Source organism: Empidonax traillii, unplaced genomic scaffold (assembly GCF_003031625.1).
Source record: "Empidonax traillii isolate 1590-97213 ecotype Southwest subspecies unplaced genomic scaffold, ASM303162v1 scaffold39:size2480183, whole genome shotgun sequence".
Classification (NCBI taxonomy): Eukaryota; Metazoa; Chordata; class Aves; order Passeriformes; family Tyrannidae; genus Empidonax; species Empidonax traillii.
The window spans coordinates 2,028,998-2,047,860 of NW_020955232.1; the positions used below are offsets into that span (position 1 = coordinate 2,028,998).

The 18,863-nt window shown below is 47.4% G+C and overlaps 1 protein-coding gene across 5 annotated transcripts in view; it reads left to right on the forward strand.

Moving 5' to 3' along the window:
* The window catches only part of ELFN1 (extracellular leucine rich repeat and fibronectin type III domain containing 1), a 118,555-nt gene that overhangs the window by 49,325 nt on the left and 50,367 nt on the right, over positions 1-18,863 (forward strand). For 4 of the 5 annotated variants that reach the window (XR_003570586.1, XM_027878242.1, XM_027878241.1 and 1 more), the window contains exon 3: positions 9,015-9,150. The gene's annotated coding sequence lies outside the window, so the exon portion shown is untranslated. Of the gene's footprint in view, positions 1-9,014; positions 9,151-17,460; positions 17,572-18,863 lie in introns of all 5 variants that reach the window. The other variant, XM_027878244.1, reaches the window with a different exon arrangement.

An 18,863-nucleotide genomic window follows, 5' to 3' on the forward strand; every position in this document is an offset into this window, starting at 1 on the left:
CTCGTAATTTAGCTGCCCCGCTCAGAACCAGTTGCAAAAATTTCTTTTAGAAAATATTTATGGGTGGCAGGCTGGCCTTCCTCTGGTGACTTCTCCTTCCAGTTATTTTCCTATTTGAATTTCTCATGTTGGTCTTTGAAATTGCCATGTCTGGTTGTCCTGTAGAGTTCCTGGGTTCCCAGTCCTGGGTTTTGCTCCTGTGGTACACTGCAGGAGTCAAGTCTGGAGAGGTTTGGGCATGATGTCTCTAAGAGGTAGCTTAGATGGCTCTAAGACCTTAGATAGTACTAAGATCTTGGTCTTCTGAGAGGACTGAAACTGGCTCCCACTGAAGTCATGGAAGTTAGTAATCTCATTTATTTCTGGGAGACTCATAGCAAGAAGCCTCCTAGAAGACAGTAGGATTGTTTCTGCAGTGTAGGTTATTAGCATTGACCCTTGACTGTGGCAAAACTGAGACATAAAACTTTCTGTCTACAAAACAGCTCTTAAGGTTGTAACCAAACCCTTAAAATTTCAAGACATGGCTGCTCAAAACTGGGTGTGGTTATGTGAATACAGCTGATATTTCAGAATTAAATTGTTGGTTTGTAGAAGTTTGGAACTGCTAATCTCAGGAAAACCCAGGCTCAGTAAAAGGCTTGACCTTTTAGGGGCTGCACTCAGCTGAGAGACCAGTTCCTGCTTTCCTCCCAGAACTGCAAAATTACAGCTTTCAGGTCACACTCTGGAACTGATTGAGCGTAATGTGTACCTTTTGCGTGACATAAATGATGAGATGATCAGGCACCAGCGTGCCCTCAGGTCTTAGTTAAATACTGAGATCATCACAGTGTGTACTTACGATGATTTCTTCTCCTCCGCCTCCCGTCTGATGAGGGAACTGCTTTTCTTGTGTCTGTTCCCTGTAGGTGTTGGCCAAGTGCTCCCAACCTGCCATCACTGTGACGCTGTGTTGCCATAACTTGGGTTGCTTTCACCAGTCAAGCACTGCCTGTTCTAGCATTAGGAAGGTGAAGTGTTTAGGCTAAGTTCATCTAGACTCCTCCATAGTTGGTGAAGAAAGTTGAACACCTCCAGAATGTAATTCATCCCATCCAAAAATAGATGTCTAAGACAGGAAGAATGAATCACTCTCTGGGGGTTGGTGCACATCTCTCTGTTCACTGATGATAAAAGAAGTCTAGACAATTACCTTAACCTAGACACCCAGCTGTAAGCCACCTTCAGCTGCGTGAGATCTGGCTGTGCTTTCAGGTCCCTAAAGACAGATTTCAACCCCCCTGTTCAAATGTGAAGTCGCTTTGTGATTTCACGGCAGCTTTCAAGCTGAAGTCACTGACAATCAGAATCTCAGTGAGCCACATATGGCAGTTTTACCACAACTGAATAGCTTTTTAATGAAAGGGTTTTTACCCTCAGTCCCATCTGGGAGTTATCCATGAGAAGTTGATGATGGTTTGCGAAATATTTCTTTCTATTACTTGCTGAATCATTGCCACCATTAAATGTTGCTGCATAATTTCCTCATGAGGAGTCTGTTGCATGTAGATAATACTCAAAATGCGGTCCCCATTGATTACTTTGATTGAACACACCACACACGATGTCCTCCATGAGCAGGAGCACAGCTCTTTGGCTGGTAGTTGGAAATGCTCACATTTGTGAGTTCGTTTCTCATGGTCTGAAATTCATTTCTCATCCTCACTCTTGCTCTCCCATGAGCTCAATTGTTAAAGCTTTGGGGGAAAGGCAGACAGGGAAAGGCAATGGATGACTGCAGAAGGCAGCAGAGTAGCAAGACCGTAAGGAGCATCCATGGAGCCTCAGAAGAGACCACAGTGGAGGCAGCTGAGAGGAAAGAAAGCCTCCAACACTGGAAGGCTCCCCTATCCACTGCTGCAGTTTCTCACTGCCCATCTTGCCCCTTGGAGATGACCATTGCAGGAGCAAAGCTGGCAGAGCAGTCCAGGATGCTTGGATGTTGGCTGCTCCCCTTTCCCTCCATGCCCAGCATGTTAGAAGGTTTGGAGACTACGCACCTTTGGCATCTCTGCAGAGAAGAACATCTTGACTCACCTTGAAATACGTGAAGATTTAATTCCTTTGACTTTTGCTTTAAAAAATTCAATTCAGTGTGGAAGCACAGTCTTCAAGGAAAGTACTGAAACTTATTGACCAATATGGTTAATAGAAAACATTCCCTTTTTCAAGATGTCTTTTGTCTCTCTCTTAAGGGAGATGGCAGTAGGTTTGCCATTAATCATGAAAGTTTTAGGGGTTTTTTGCATGTGTAAGTGAGTTTTCTAGTTTCCAGGAGAAATAATTTGCCCGGTGATGCTACAGGTGTCTTCTTGGCTCCCCTGCCAAGACATCTGCCCACTGCTGCCTGCGGGAGCCCTTGATGGAGTCCAGGCTGAAGCAATGGATGTGTTTCTCTCTGGGACTTCCCTGCTTCATCCCTCGCTGTGTCAGCACTGAACACAGCCTGCCAAGATTCCAGCAAATATTCATGAAAAGGTTGAGGTTTCCACCGAGCTCAAACTATTGTACAAGAAATACCCTGAAGCAAAAACAGATCGGTGAGACACCATCACACCGAGTCGCTTCCCTCACCCCGGCAGGCACCATGCCATACCAGACAAACTCCTCCAGATAGGATCCAGGCAGAGATGTTTGCTTAACACAGCAGCTCTTTGAAAAGGCAAATAAATGGACACTGAAGCTACACAGACGTGTCACTGTGCAGCGATTTCCGTTTAGCATTTACGTTTAGTGCCAGGAAACCCTGACTCATGAATATGAAATCAGAAGGAAAGGAAGAAAGCAGTTGTTCATTATTAGAGCTTCAAACTGGGCATGTGGTGGAAATTAGCACTAAAAACATGCAGGTTAAAAAGAGAGGGGCTGGCTCTGGTGGTCCAGGAGGCTTGAAGAGCCTGGCTCTTCAACCAGGGGATGTGCTTTTGTGGGGCACTCTCTGCTCTCAGGCTTTGCCCACGAGGTGTTGCTGATAGAGAGGAACCCTGAACCTCAGGGTTGCCCATGATGAGGCTCTTGCTCATACAGATATGGGGAAAAGCACATCCTGAATATTCTTGGAAACCCACCAAATTTACACTGGGGCAGTGGTGAGCAAAGGCAGGGAAGAAGAGCCACTTAATAATTATCAGAAATAAGAGAAATAACCAAGAGCAACTTCCAAGAGAAAGGATCAAACTCAGATGGAAATCCTGAGGTCCCAAGAAGAAAGCTTACATTGAATTGAGGCTCAGTGGGGTAAAAATGAAGGAACCCACAGCCCTGATCCTCCTGCAAGTGCCTGTCTCTGCCCCACACCTGCACCTTAGTGCCGAGAAAAGCCTCTGTGAGCCTGGGGTGAGCCTGGCTCCTTTCAACCCAAGCTGTCTTTCTTCCATCCATGAAGGTGGGACACCATCCTTCTTTCTGCCTTTATTTCACCTTGAAAAAGCTGATCTTTTTCTGCCTCGAGCCCTCAGTGCCAGGCCCTCAGGAGGGATGTGAGGCAGAATCACAGAATTATGGAATACCCAAAGCTGGAAGGGATCCACAAGGATCATCGAGTCCAGCTCCTGGCCCTGTACAGGACAACCAACCCCAAGAATCACACCATGCACCTGAGGACATTGTGCAAACTTTTCTTGAACTCTTGTAGGCTTGGTGCCATGACCACGTCCCTGGGGAGCCTGTTCCAGTGCCTGAACACCCTCTGGGTGAAGAACCTTTTCCTAAAATCTCTGAGAAGATTGATGCTATCGCAGCAAATATTTTTGATGCTACCAGGAAGGAAGAAGCAAATAAAGATGTTGCTGCAGGGCAGCAAAGGCTTGATTTCCAAAGCAGCTCCTTGCATCGAACCCTGGGAGCAGCTCAAGGCAGCAAGGAAGTGTGCCATCCCCACTAGTGTGTTCATCTGGAGCCGCCCAGCTGTGCTGTATAAGTACCCCTCTGTTTCCTTGCCTTCTGGCAATTCCAGTGCCCTTAAAATATTACAAGAGCTAATCTATGAGTGTGGAGTGCAGCAGCTCACAGTAACAGCAAAACACTCAGCAGATCCCCCCACCCTGGAGGCTGCGAGGTGCCAGGCAGGTTGGGTAGTTGGAGGGTGGGTTGGGTGGGCAAACGCACGTGAGGCCGGACAGGTCTGCCAAGTGCCCCTGTGCCACCTCTGCCCTCAGTGACAACACCGGATCACAGCTGTTTTGCAGACCCAGGCTTTGCCCTGAGGTTGGGCCGTGGGAAGCTGCTGGCAGGGCTCTGCTCCACCCCGAGCAGCTATGACAGCTTCAGAGAGTCGTTAGCAAGCAAGGCGCGCTCGACGTGAATAATTAAAATACCTGCTGTGCTTTTAAATAGTTCAGAGCCAGCCTTGGAGCTGCATGTGTGAGCGATGGCTGCTGTCTTTGGAGGAGGCCAGAGGAAAGAGGAGGGCTGATATCCAGTGGAAAATTAAGGGCTTGATGCTGCTTCTGGCAGGAGGAGGGATGATGCTGGCAGCTTCCACAGGGATGCAGGCAGTCCCTACTCCTGAGTGAGACTGGAGGCTGACACAGCTCTCCTTGCTGATGAACAGGCATCTTGGCACCAAACTCTCCCAGGTCTCCTCTCTGCCAAAGGCTCGAGTGGCAGTGGAGCTCAGCACCCACCCTTCCAGCTGCCCCAGGGCTCTCATGCTGGTTCAGCTCTCCAAACCTGTGGGATGAGGACATGGAGCAGGGGGATGGGGACAGCAACACAGCATTGGGGACAGTAAATCACTCCATCAGCACAGGCATCATGAGGCCCCTCTCCTGAGAACACAGAGGTGGGGTCTGGGGAGGATGCACTGCCTTTTCCAAAGATGCCGTTTCCCCAAGATATCAGTTAGGCACCGAAATCAAAACAGTTTCTGCATGAACAGTTAACAAAGAGTTTCCTGCAGTCTCTCAGCAGCCAGACTCCCTCCATTCCTATGGTGCTGTTGCTACCCCCAGCTGCCTCCGAGTTTTTATCAGAATAGCACTGAAGGCCCCTGTCCTCCACCACGAAGGAGCTTCAGGGAGCAGGGGAAGAGATGAAACAGTGTGTTGGTGTCAGTGCCGCTGGACCGTGGAGCTGGCAAGCTGTAAATCATCTCTTCTTGTGAAAAAGTGAGTTTCTAGGCAGGAGATGGAGGGGAAAATGACATTCCCCATGAGTTAGTTTCAGATTGAATTAAACAATTGGTTGACCGTAGATATATATATTTTTTTTTCTATATATATTTTTCCATGGAGAGCCTGGACAATTCCTATTTGGGGTCACTGTGGGTTGTTTTTTTTTTTTCTTTTTAGTTCAGCCAATGATCCAAAAAATCAGTTATTTTCACAGCTTTGCCATGAATACCTCCAGGGCAGGTGAAAGCAAAGTTTTTAGCAGAGACAGGTTAAAAAAAGGCTGTTTGGGGACTGGCATGGTGAGGGGGGAGGGAGAGCTGTGTGCTGGCAGCTTTGCAACAGTGTGTGAACAGCATCCCGATGGTTGGTCCATTCCCTGGTCCCGTGTGGGGAGTGGGAGCTGCTGCCTGCCCCTCTTGCCCATGGCTCTTTGCCCAAGAAAAGCGAGGGCTCCTGAGCTGAAGATCAACAAATTAGTCTTCTTCTCCCCCATTGCAGAATGCTATCCATCTAAAGATTTCCTTTAATTTAGAGCCGTGTAGAGTTTGAAAAGCCCTTCAAGTTCACTTGGGCTGATGAATTGGTAATTGAGTGTACCTGGATGTCGGTGCCTGCTCTGCCTCCCTCTGCATTTGTATCAGTCCGTGTTTGTTTTCTCGAGCTGTAAATCACTGAGAGCTTGGAGAGGCTTTTATCAAATCCTGCTAGGAGCCAGTCACTTTCCCTTTCACAAACACATTGCTAATGCCACGTGGAACCCACCGGCTTTGCTGCTCATTTAAAAACAATGAGGATGTTATTAAATGGGGGGAAAAAAAATCCTTAGCAACGGAGGAGAAGGAGGAGGAACAGAATTGCTCCTGTCTCTCTATTTTTTGCTCCTTTGGTCTAATATCTGTCCCATTGATCTCCTAATATGCTCTGCTTTGAAAGCCTGATTTATTGTTCCTCACTCTCTTATCTCCCTGCGTGTCTCAGTGTGATAGAGCACACATTGTTCTCGGCTTCATCAGCCACCAGCAGGTCGGCTGCTACCCTTGGTCCAGCCCCACGAGCTGCTTCTCCCTCCTGGGCTGCACACCTGTGTCCCTTTCTCCACAGCCTCTGGCCTGCCCTGGCCAGCACTGGGCACAGAGAGTTAAGCAGGTTGTTTAAGGGAGTCAGGTTCTTCCTCTCAAGGTCTCCAGGTTCTCCAGTGTGTCCTTGGTGTCCACCTCTGCAGTGGCCTCTGAAGATACCTGGCCCTCTCCATCAGCTGTAGAGGACCACATTGTCCATATCCATGGCTGATACTCAGTCCAGTCAACATGATCCAGTGCTGATAAATATGACAAAGTAAGAATTTCAGACATGACAGGTAACGGTCCTGATTTGCATTTCTTGGAGCCATTACAGCCCCTCATCCAATGGAGGAGCTGGACTGGTATAATCCATCCACCCAGCCTACATTTGAATACAGATTTTCAGTGAACTGTTACGGTGCTATTTGCTCAGTGGAAAAAAAATGGCAAGTTATATCCATTGACAAAGAAATGTGAGAACTTTGCAATCTGCATGTGAACATTTTGTGAGTATAAAATGAAGTTTGCCAAACCGATTATTCATTATGAATTGTTCATTCAGCTCTAATTGTTTGGGTATAGCTGTTGTTATAAGGACAACTTTTGTGATGCTTTTGTAGTATGCAGTTAAGGTCAGAAAAGCGTTGGTAGAAATTACTTCATGTTAAGCTTTTCTTTGGGTGTAATGGCGCTGTTCCTTCTTAGCTTAGAAAGAGAGTAAATGATGCTGCCTGGCTTCTTGTTGGCCCTGTGCAGCCCAGGTAGCTAATGGAGGGTGAGTGGTGCCTTATTGACTCCTGCTTTCTCTGAAGAAGGAATAATTAAATTCACCTGCAGAATCCCCATCTTCTCATGCATGGCACCATGCAACTTCCCTGCATCTCAGCTAAATGGATTAGAGATGACACATGCCAGGATCACTGATGAGAAAGCACAAGCTAGAAAGTATCTGTTTGGCTTTCAGATTCCAGCTGGTATTTGCAGGACTTAGGTTTAGGCAAATCATCGCTTTTTTTTGCTCCTAACCTGACAAACTTTGCCTGGAAACCCAGAGGAACAAGCACCAGGAAGCCCTACTGTCTGTCTTCCAGCAGCAATTTCTGAAATGGAACAACACTTTAAAGTCTTGCCAGTTCAGCCTTTCACTTTATAGAATATGTGCCCATCTCTCAAACACCAGGTTATTTTTCCTTACCCCCATAATATTCCCATCCAACATTCACTCTCCTCGAAATCACCAATCCAGCGTTCACCTACCTGCATTCAAATACCTGTCATTGTTCTTGTGCTACTGCCCTTCTCCTTCCAATTTAGAGATTATATTTCATAACTGACCTCCAACTACCTATTGCCTCCCTGTGACACTTCTCACCCTTGTCTACCTGATTGATTAGTCTATTATACTCTCAACTCTTCTGATGACTTACAGATTGCCCCATATCTGTCACAGGCTTCCTTTTGTTCTCTAATATTCTTGGAGTTTTGGAACACCCTCCAGCTGCCATTCTCTCTCCCCATTCCCTGGCCTGCATCTTACGATTATCTGGTTTGGAAAAAGGAGAAGAAATCTTCTGTGAAATAAAGCCCTACCTGCTGTGAGTTCACACATATGCTGGTACAAAACACTTTTAAGACACTGTCATTCTCAATGGGGCTCTTTATTTTCTTTGCACCGTTTGGAGGTAATAAAATGTCACTAGACCTGGCTGTGATCAGTGACATGGCTTAGAAGGCAGCTTTCCCCAGAAAATTTCCTCACCTACATAAGTCAATGAAACAGTGACAGAAAGGGAGCGATGTTGTGTTTAAAGATGCGTTTGGGTAGGAGGGTTCTGCCTCTGCTGGGGGAGAGGTCTGGGACATGTCCCAGATCCATCCATCTCCCTGCGCTTGTCAGAGGTTGTCCAGCTCTCTGATATTGTTCCAGGCTTGTCCCAGCTCTGTCCATCACTCTGACATTTAATTAACTGCCCTGTTCTCCTGGATCTTGCACTGGATTTGTGTTGTCTTTCTGAAATACCTCTTAGGTCATGTCTGAATATTACTAACAGGAGGAGCAACAAAATGGTTGTCACTAATATTGCTATTATTGTTATTATGTTAATGGTAATAAACCAAGACATTGAATACCACAAAGATGAGTACTGTTACACTCAGTGTCACTCCTTCTTGCTATACTGGTTTTCTCACATCACAGGTGAGCAGGAACTGACAGCAGTGGGAAGCATAGAGAGCCCTGACCAGCCAGGCATCCAAAAGTAATAGAAAAACAAGGAGGGGGTTCAAAGTGACAACTGAGAGCAATAAAATCACAGTTAAGATTTGAAAAGACATTTTTAAGACCAATCCTGCAGTGTAAGGGTGATTATTAAGCTTATTAAAACCTGTCCGTGCTGGGTGGCTGATGCTGGTGGTGGCAGTGGCTCCTCACTCCTCCAGGAGCTCGGCATTGATGTCTTGTACCATCTGCCCTGTGCATGCCCAGAGCTATCCATCTTCCTTGCATCTTTTTCCATCACTGTCTGGCATTTGTCCCATTCTTTTTACTTCAGTCCCAGGTCCCCTTCCAGTGAATTTCTTTTCCCTTTTCATTACTCTGTTGAGCAACTGATCTCATTTGGACCTCCCTTTGATCCTCCTCCCTTTCACCTCTGGTCCCCGTGTCTCTGTGTTCGATCCATAACTTGAGCAGCCATGCTGTCCTTGGGATGGCTTCGTGTTAATCAAGCCATCAATCAATCAATCAATCAATCAATGTATTAATCTCCCTCTTATATTTTCTCTTTTTTCCTTGCAGTTCAAATACTGGGTGTGGTGACCACCTTGTGGGGACCCCAAATGCTGTGTCCAGTGTGGCTCCCAGCCCCTGCAGACAACAACTAGGAGACGTTCATGACTGTAGCCAGGACCAGCAGTGACACACAGGCTCAAAGGTAAGGGGTGACCTTGTCAGTGGCATCTCTGCAGTGAGAGAAGTAGCTGGTGTGAGACAGCTGGCCACGGGAGAGAGCCAGCAGGGATGGAGCACGTCCTTCTGGGGAGGGTTCCAGTTCCAGGAAATCCTCCCCAGGCATGGATGGAGAAGGGGAGCCTCACGGCATTCATTTCCAGTAGGGAAGAGACAGTGATCCAGGATTGTGTTTCTCACATTGCTGTTCTCGGGGTGATTCCTGGTGGGACTCTTCTCTGAATGCTGTCCAAGTGTTGACCTTCCCAGGGAAACCCTGAGTGGCTGAGCTGCAGCTGCTGCACTCCTGAAAGGGTCGTAGCAGTGAAAGTCATCATGGTTGTATTTTTAATAGTTATTTTTTTAAGACTGGATTCACATTCTTCTTTTGAGATTTAAGGAATATGGAGAAAGCACATTTTTTTTCCCTGCAGATGAGAAGTACAGTGTGTGCCTCCATCCCAACTTCTACAAAATTCTGTTTTACAGAGCAGAAAAAGAACATCAGGTTCATGTTGATGCTTTAACTCAGTTTTCTAAGACCAGATTTTGCCCCATGTTTCCTGTTGAAATGACTAGCTGTGCTGGGCACTTAGAAATTTTCTCTCTCTTTCTCATCTCCACCTTGACATTGTGAAAAGGGTTTTCATCAATCCATTGAAAGAAGGAGATAACTTTTGTATGAGAGTGCACAGTCGACGGGGTTGAGTTTTTTGGGTAGTATATAATTTTTTTTACACTGTTATTATTTAAAACATGCTTTTTAAGAGGACAAAAGGGAATAGCTTAATGGAAACAAATTTCTGTAGCAAAATGTGCAGCTGGATAAAAAAAGATTATTTCTGTTATTGCTTGGGTAGACAGGTGAATTTGGAATTTGAGTACAAAAGGTGTTAAAAAGTCTGCTTAAACTTCCTTTCAGTGTTCTATTGAGATTGAAAAGAGTAATTTTTGGAGAAAAACTTTTCTCTGAACCTCTATTTCCAGCATTGTAAAATCTATAGCAGCGGCCTTTTCCCCCCAGCCATTATCATGTTTTCACCTTTTCTTCTTCCACCTCATTTGTCCCTTTCTGAGCAAAAATGTAGTGCTGGTGGAAGGCAGGCAGGTCCATAGGCTGGAACCGGCCTGGAAGGGAGGGACTGCAGGTGCTTGGGCATCCCTGAAAGCCAGACCAGACCATGAGGATGCAAACCATGATGGGAGGGAAAGAAAGATGGACAGCCTGGCCTGGGGGTAGTAGATTTGAAAGCATCTACAAGTCTACAGCTCTTAAGACCACCTTTCCAAAATGACTTTTAACCAATTAGGAACCTAAACATCAATGAAGATAAGCAGAGCTTAAGTACTCCGGTTCCTCAGGGCAGACACAAATATCTCAGCAATGCAGACAGATAGACAGTTTGCCTGTCCTGATGGATCCAGACCCAGAGCCAGGCAATGAATTACAAATATAAGTGCCAAAACAGCAGGCTTGGGACAGAAAGGATAAAAGACAGTTGTGTTATTTGAGCTGATAAGCTCTGTGTCTCGTCTGGAAGATGCCGGCATCAAAGGCTCCTGCAGGGATTTTACAATGGAGTGTTATACCATCCAGCACTGAGTTAGTGAAGATGTAAAATGGGCCTTGCAGAGAAAGCTTCATGCCTGCCACAAAGGAGCAGAATAAGAGTTTGTTTTGAGAACTATTAAGCCGAATAATTTGGGATTGATCTCCATGGACACTGTGAGGTATTGCTCCCCACAGAGCAATGATTGCCATTAGTGTCTCAGCTCCCTGCCTTCTTTCTCCTTCTTCTCCCCAGCCTTTGCAAGGGCTGGGTCAAATGCTGCCCAGGCAGCATGAACAATATTTCCTCCTACTTTGGTAATTATTGTCTCTTCTTTTCATTCCTCAGAAGCCTTTTCATAAGCAAGAGGTATTTTCAAAGGTTGTAGGCATTCATCTCAATGTACATTCTCATGGCTATTCTCCTTGGAAGAGCCAGAGAGCTAATTTACTTTATTAGACCAAATGAAAGGAGCTTATGGAGGTAGCCTTGTGCAGGGGGTCAGGGAGCTAGACAGGAGAGACCTTTGAGACTGCCACTGAATGTCTTGCAGGAACTGAAAAGTAGGTTTTGCTGTTTAGTTTGGTGCCGTTCTTCCTCACATTGTGCAAGCTCCTTTTCAAGCACCAAGGGCTGAGATCTTTTCCGTGGTCCCATCACTGGTCCAGTCATCAAGGCTTAAGAACTGTAACATCTGTAGAGATGCATAACACCTTTGGATTGGCAAGCCTGGAGGTAGCCATGCTCGTTCAGGGAGCAGGTGACTCTGGTGAAGGTTCCCATGATGGGGAGCCCCATTCAGCCCATCCCTGGTGTGGGCAGGTATCCGGAGACACCCGACTGTGCAAACCCTTCTCCAAGCAGCTTCATGCAATGAGCAGATGACTAAAAACCGTCTCCTGGGCAATTCACTTCATTCATCAATTAAATTGTTTGCTGTGAACAGTTTGGCCCCATCCAGCTCCAGGATTTCAGCCTTGTAATTTTGCTGGCAGAGGACAGCGGTGCCATGTCCGTGAAATCTGCCTGCCAACTGCTTCCCCTGCTAAGCATTTTCTAGGCTAACGATCCCGAAAACCTTGCCAGCAGCCCCAGCTCTGTCCCTTTCAGGGCAAGCCACTCATTTAAACGTGAGCACATCTAAATGACTCCATCTGCTAAGTGACGTTAGTAAAGAAAAGATTATAGCAGGAGTTAGTGCAGTGTCCTCAGGTTGTAACCCTGTTATAAAATGGGCTGGAAGAACAAGGGTACAGTGAGGAGCTGAGGCTCAAAACCACCTGGGTGACTGTCAGCTTGATTTATTTTCTTGCTCATTAGATAAATTAGAAAACTGGCAAAAGGCATCATTGCCCGCTCTCAGCTGCTTGGTAACCTGCCACGTGGCACGAGATGCCAGCTGTAGGGACATGCAGCTCCTTCCCACCTCCCTGGCCCCTCTCCCCAGGGACATGGGATGGAACTTGGGTCTGCTGGTGCCACACATCTCCTCAGTGGTCCTGTCACCCTAAACCACCTCATTGACCCATCTTGCTGATTGCTGGCAACCATTAGAGTTTCACTTTTCTCTAAAACTTGATTTTTGAATAGCAGCAGTTTCCCAGGTGATAACAGCGTGCCTAAATATTGCTTTTGAACTCTGGCTTTGACCTCAGAACTGTTTGTTACCCTCATTTCACAAATCAGGCAAACTAAAGCAAAATAACCTGGTTTGTGGCAGTATTGTCAGCCAGGACCTGCTGCCCTTCAGAGATGTTGTTCAACATTTTGATGTTCTGGCTTGTAACCACTCTGCCTCCAGCAGCTGCCCGCCTTGCTTATGAACCAGACTAATTTTTGTCTGTCAGAAGGATGAAGCTTAATGGTCAGACTTGCTTTAAATCCCTGGGTAAAATTCACTATCCGGGAGGTCAGACTCCCAATTACAGCGCCTTCTAACCTAAAAACTCACTGAAATATTCAGCCTACATAACCAAATGTTAAATTTGGATCATTTAAGCCATCTTCAGTACGTTTAGCTGCATCTGATGCACTTCCATAGTACGAAACGAGGCCACTGTTATACACATTGTATTTACATACGAGGAAAAGCTTCCAGCCAGGATGAGCTATTAAGAGACTGCAATGCATTTCTCAGCCAGTGTGGAGGAATCCCCTCTGCAAAGAGATGCTGAAACCAGGGGAAGAACAGAGCAAGGACCTCCTGGGAAGGAGACCTTGGGGGTCCCAGCACCACTGTGCTGGTGCAAGGAGGTAGGGCAATACCTGCCCTGCGGACCACGGTTGGAGCAGATTTCCTGTGCTGTCCATGCCCTTTCTTCTGCCCATGGGATTTCTGCACTGCCTGCACAGGATCCTTGTCACCCTGTCTCCGGCAAGGATGGGACACGCGTGTCCCTGCGGCTCAGCCTCCTGCCAGGTGTGCTCCCATGTGTACAAATGCTGCCGGGAGGCACCAGGTGGGGAGACGAGGTAATTCCTTCCTGTCATATGCAAGGAATCGGCTTATGGCCCGGAGCTCCGATTACTCTTATCTTAGCCTGCATGATGCTAGCCACATCCTGAAATTACCCAGCTTTTTTCAAAATCCAGGGGATGGTTTGGACTCACCTGACCGACATGAGCAAATTCCAGCTCTGCTTTCAACCCCAGCAGGTTCATAGGACTGCGAGTTAGCGCAGACCCAGGGCTGAACTTGGGGGAAGAGGTTTATGAACCCCCAAATGCACCCTATGGGAAGTGCCTGGGTGTGATGCCCAATCCGCCTGCAGGACCCGATGGAGGCCGGTGTGGAGCAGCACCAACAGCCCCTTCTCAGCCGCTGCACCGGAGCTGGTTGCTCGGGCAGACTCCCCTGCTGGGATCCTGGCAGCTAACGTGCCTCTGAAATGGCCAGCAAGGGATAGATGCTGTCAAGCAAAACGTGGAGTGAAATGTTTGGCTGATGGGATTAAACGGCGAATCCCACCTGTCTGCTGTGTGAGACACGACACGGCACCACACGCTCCCACCCGCCACCACTCCCCATTTCCCATCGCTGCCAGCCAAGCCCACCCCGCTTCGAAATTAGAGTGGGGGAATCAAAGCCCTTCTCCACCTGCTCCTGCTGTGCCTCTCAGCCACTGACATTAACACTGAACAGGCTGTCAGTGGCTTTGAATGGATTTTAATAACCCCCTTGCGAGCCTGAATTACCTGCGCAGCGTGAGGTCTGGTGTGAGTTTGGAAACCTGGCCATGAGCAGTGTATCAGGGGCGAGACCAGCTCCACAGGCTGTGGACACAGGGCCAGACCAACTCCACAGGCTGTGGACATAGGGCCAGACCCACTCGAGGAACTGTGGTGGCTTCTGCCGATGCAGCCCCTGGCACAGCAACCTGGCAGCTGCCTGGTGGCCAGAGAGCTGCTGCTGCTGCTCTGGCACCTTCTGCCCACAAGTGTCCTGCCACCAGTGGGTCTGTAAGGGCCAGGTGAGCTACTAAGCACTGAGGATGCTGGTCCAGGTGGCCACCTCCATGAGATGTTTTCCCCTCTGGAGCAAAGTACTGGCAGATGGAATGGGTGGTGGGAACCTCCTGGTGCCATCAATGAGAGCGGCCCCAGCCTGTACCAACACGTGGCATAAAAATAGGAGCTTTGGTTTAGAAGACTCTGTGGATGGAATGCTAAATGAGATCATGCCTGGCCCAGCTGAGAGTCTGGACTAGTATATGAAAATCTAGCAAGAAGATTAGAAGGTGTCCCCAGGCAGAAGAGGGTATTTATTTCTTTGTGGCTGAGATGCGCATGGCGTGGGAGTCACAAGGACGGTGACCTCCCCTGAGCACCTGCACGTGGGCAGCACCGTGTCCCCACGGGGCCTGATCCTGGGGACAAGGCACTGACCAGAAAAGCTCCTTCTGAGATGCAGGTGGACACATGCAATCTCCTCTCCTGCACCAGGAAAGGGCTTCCCATCCGGGATCTTCACTGCCAGCCCTGCAGCTCCTCTGCAAAGGGAAAAACCCTCATTTTCCTCCTCTTTTACAAGAGGGAAAGCTAAAAGAGGTGGTCAGGTGGTTCTCACTTGTCTGGAAGATGAAGGCCCTGGAAACATGCTCTGAAGTTGCTTTTCCTCAGTTAAAGCTCACAAGATCTGAACAAGTGATGCAGTCTCCTTGGCTGGTCACAAAGTCTAATCACCATTTGGGTGGAGAGCGATGATTTCTAACTGCCATTGAAATTCACATGTATTTCCAATATGGAAGCAGGAACATCCACAGGGATATGGACAGCAGGTCCCAGCTAGGGTGGGCCAGCAACTTCTTCAAGTCGGTCTCTGTAGGGGCTGTGAAACCATCAGGTACTTGGAAGAACTGAGGACTGAAAACAATCCCTGAAAAAAAATCTGTGATAATGATTGAGTTATATTTAAGAGGCTCCTTCCTACTAAGTAAATGCAAATAGTTTACACGGAAAATATTTCCCATTAAGATCATTTCTACATAAAATGCTAACAGATTGAGATTATGACTGTAATGATTATTTTTATTGCTGGTTTGCATTTAAATGGCATGAATTTCCCCCTACTGTTCTCTCTTTGGGTTAAATCAATAAAACCTATTAAGAAGGTTCATCTTCCTCTAAGATTCCTCCCTCTCTTCTTTCTGTCTCATCTCCACTGGTGCCCTTTTTATCCACCCACAACCAGAGATTTTTCAGAGCTGCCTCCACGATATTGGTGCCGAGGATTTGAAATCCCCTTTGGCAGAGCAGAGAGAATCCGGTCTTTTTCTGAGATGAGGGACTACAGAGGAACTCAAGTGTTTTCCCTTCCCTCAGCTTGGGCCATATTGCAAGGAAATGAAGTTGAAGTCATCTCTTTGCTCCTCTTAGCCTTTCCCCTCGTGTTTTAACATAGAAGCTATAGCGGGCTGTATTCCTATACCTCCTCAGCTGTGGATGCTCTTGTTGTGCTCCTTCAAACACTGGCTGTGGCTCACCGAGGTGCTGGATTTCTGTTTGGAGAGGAATTATCCTGGTATATACACAGCAAAAACCATTAAGACGCTGACCTTTAAATTGGGCTTCTTCCTGCTCATGTAGAGAGGAGGTGGGTTGAATGCCCAAATCTTATTCATTTTAATGACAAATCCCTCACAGAGAGGCTTTGAAATGCTCGGCGTTAATGCAATTCGCCTCCCTCAGCTGCAGCTCAGCTTTACTGTGCAGGGGATGTCTCTGCTTCCCTTTCACAGTGACAAACCCCTATAGATTTGCTCCATAACTCCTGTGCCCAGGTACCACTGTGTATGGATTCTTGAGCTTAGGGCAGTGCTAGTGCAGGGATCTGCATGCTCCTTAATCAGTATCACTGACCTTTTTTTCCCCCATTACTCTCAGCATCTGTTTTTTTTTATCCCTAGCTTAATTCGCATAGGTCTCATGTTATCTCTGTTTTTGCTTTGTCCCTGTTATCCCATTACCCTGGATAATCAAAGTTGGCTGTAATGGAAACAGCGGAAACAATTTGCTTACCCTTCTATTACAAGATATTCCCTCTACTAAGTCTAAGAATACCTGCAGTTCTATGGTAATGCTAATTAACTGTGCATACATATAGAAAGTAAAGCAAACGACACCAAGGTCCTTTGGGATGGTGGGGATTAAAGAAAGATAAGATATTATTCTCCTCTTTCTCTGTGTTTTGGTGTCCCCACCCTCAATGGAAACTGCTTTGCAGCTATAGAATAAAACGCAATACATGGTGAGGGGAGTCACTGACTGCAGAGAGATGAAGTTGGAAAGAGCAGAGTTCTCTGCTAGCAAACCCACTATGAAAGAAATGATCCTCCCTGGTTTCTTGTTTCATGCCCATTCCCAGAGTGGGGTGGGGTCTTTCCCCAGTGTAGGTCCCCAGTGCTGCAGAGCAGGGCTATATGTGGGCCCTGATTCCTTGGGACCACAGCTATCCCCCAGAGCACAACTCCAGCATCATATGGGTGGAAAACCTTCTGTCCAGCCTCAAGGACTTGTTGGAATAGTGGTTGTAAACGTCCACTGCCTGTTGCAGTGCAGAGTACCTGCTGCTGGAAGTGGCTGCTGTTTCCATCAGGATGCTCATACGTCCTTCCCACATCTTGGGTGGCTGAGGCAGCAGCAGATTTAGAGCAGGTGAAAGGCCTGGGGAAAATAATGATAGTGAAAAAAAAAGGAAAATTGTTGGGAGAGGGGAGGCTCAGCCATCCCTTCTCATTTTGCACCGCGTAGTGCCTTGGGCTCCAGCTCACCTCTGTCCATATGAGGAGATCTGTGGGGCAGTCTCCCACCATTAGTGTGCAACAGCCTCTAAAAGTCTCTCATGAGTCTCAGCTAAACAAAGAGTGACTTACACAGCCAGGCATGCATGGAGGAATATCAGAGCTCTCCATGCAGGAGAAATCCCACTTGAGTCCACCCACCAGCTCCTTGCTGAGTTCCCCAGGTCCTCTACCAGCATCACGGACAGACACCTCCATTGCACCCCAGTGGAGCATCTTGGACTGGCCCTGGAGCCACAAGCACTGACACAGTGTCTCAGGATATATGGAATCTGTACTACTGCCACCCCACTGGGATGAAAGCTCCAGGAGCCTGGTTAGACATCTCTAGCACTACCTCCACCCCTGAAATTGTGAGAAAGCTGTTATTTATCTGTGCTCTGATAATCACAGTACCTTTGATGCAATACTCATGTTTGGGATTTTACCACATCTCTTATCCTCCAGGTCTGTCAAGGAGCTTTACACAGCCATGACTCAGAGAGAGGCGTCAGTGGAGAGAGTCTGTAGATACAGCCAGCAGCTGTCATGTGGAGGGTATTAATAATATATATGCAGGTATATATGCATGACCTCCCTTCCTGAATGGCACCCACTCCTTTAAAAGTTCCCTGTACCATGGCATGGCTCTGGCCATGCCAGAGGGCTGGGATTACACAGGCATCACAGGCACCTGTCCAAGGTACATGGGGATGGGCAATAAAAGGGCTGATGGGGGTGGGGACTCGGGGCTGCATGTCTCTCCTTGTCTGTAATAACTCATTCGTTGTCACTGAAACCTTCAGTGCTTGTTGCTCGCCATCACCCTGTGTGGGGTGTTAAGACCGTAGGCTCCAAAGTGCCTTGCTCTGCTCACAAACCTAGTGATATTTAAGATGCTTTGAAACTGTGCCCATGGTATTCATCATTTAAGGCAACCCGGGTGCAGGTTGTTGGTACAAAGGGCTTTTAAGGTGCTTGGGTGAAAGCCAGAGAGTTTTTCAGGAGCAGTCAGGGCCCAACTGGCTGCTCACCCAGGGGCTGAACAGAGTCATGCTGTGCCTTTCAGGTGCGTTATCCCAGCAGAGATCTCAGTCCTGAAATACCGGAACCTCAGCAGAAGTGGGGAGACTCAGATTTGAGTGCTGGCTGAAGTCAGCCCCTAAATCAAGCCTTTTGTCCCATTGCCACTCATCTGAGACATTTTGGTTCTGATCAGGCAGCACAAGCTCTGTTTGTAAGAGTGGGCTTAAAAATGAAAGTGTAACATGAGTTTGACTTGTAGAAAGAATGCTTGGGATTGGAGATGGGACAGTGTTTCACTACGATCAGATGGGATTTTTTGGTTGATTTTACATAGCTGAGTCAAAGGTAAACTTCCTATTAACTTCCCTGAGAGAGTCTATAATGATTTGACCCTTAAAATTAAAGATCTGGAGCTACTGATGCCAGCGCAGCCTCCACCAGTGGAGTTCAAGCAGCTTGCTGAAATAGCCAGCAGCTTTCAACAGCAATTGCACTCAGAGCTGTTCTGTCTCCTCAACTCCTGACATCATTTGGGAAAAAAAAAGGCAAAGGTTGAATTCACAAGTTTTGTTTCTCTGCAGTTCAAAGGATACAAGAGCCTGGATTTTAATTGGCACCGAGTTCTCCCAACTGGTACCCAGAACAGTCCTGAGAGTGACACCCGGCCAGACAGGAGAGGGGAGGCTGTTTGAAGTGCTGGGTGCCTGCCACCCATCTGAAGGTACTCGGAAGTCTCCTTGCCAGATCTGGGGGCAGAGGAGCTTTGCTTCGTTTCTGATCATTAATGCATTGGTTTCTTCTCTGATTTCTTTCCACTGATCTTCTCTGTGCACAGTCCGGGGGGA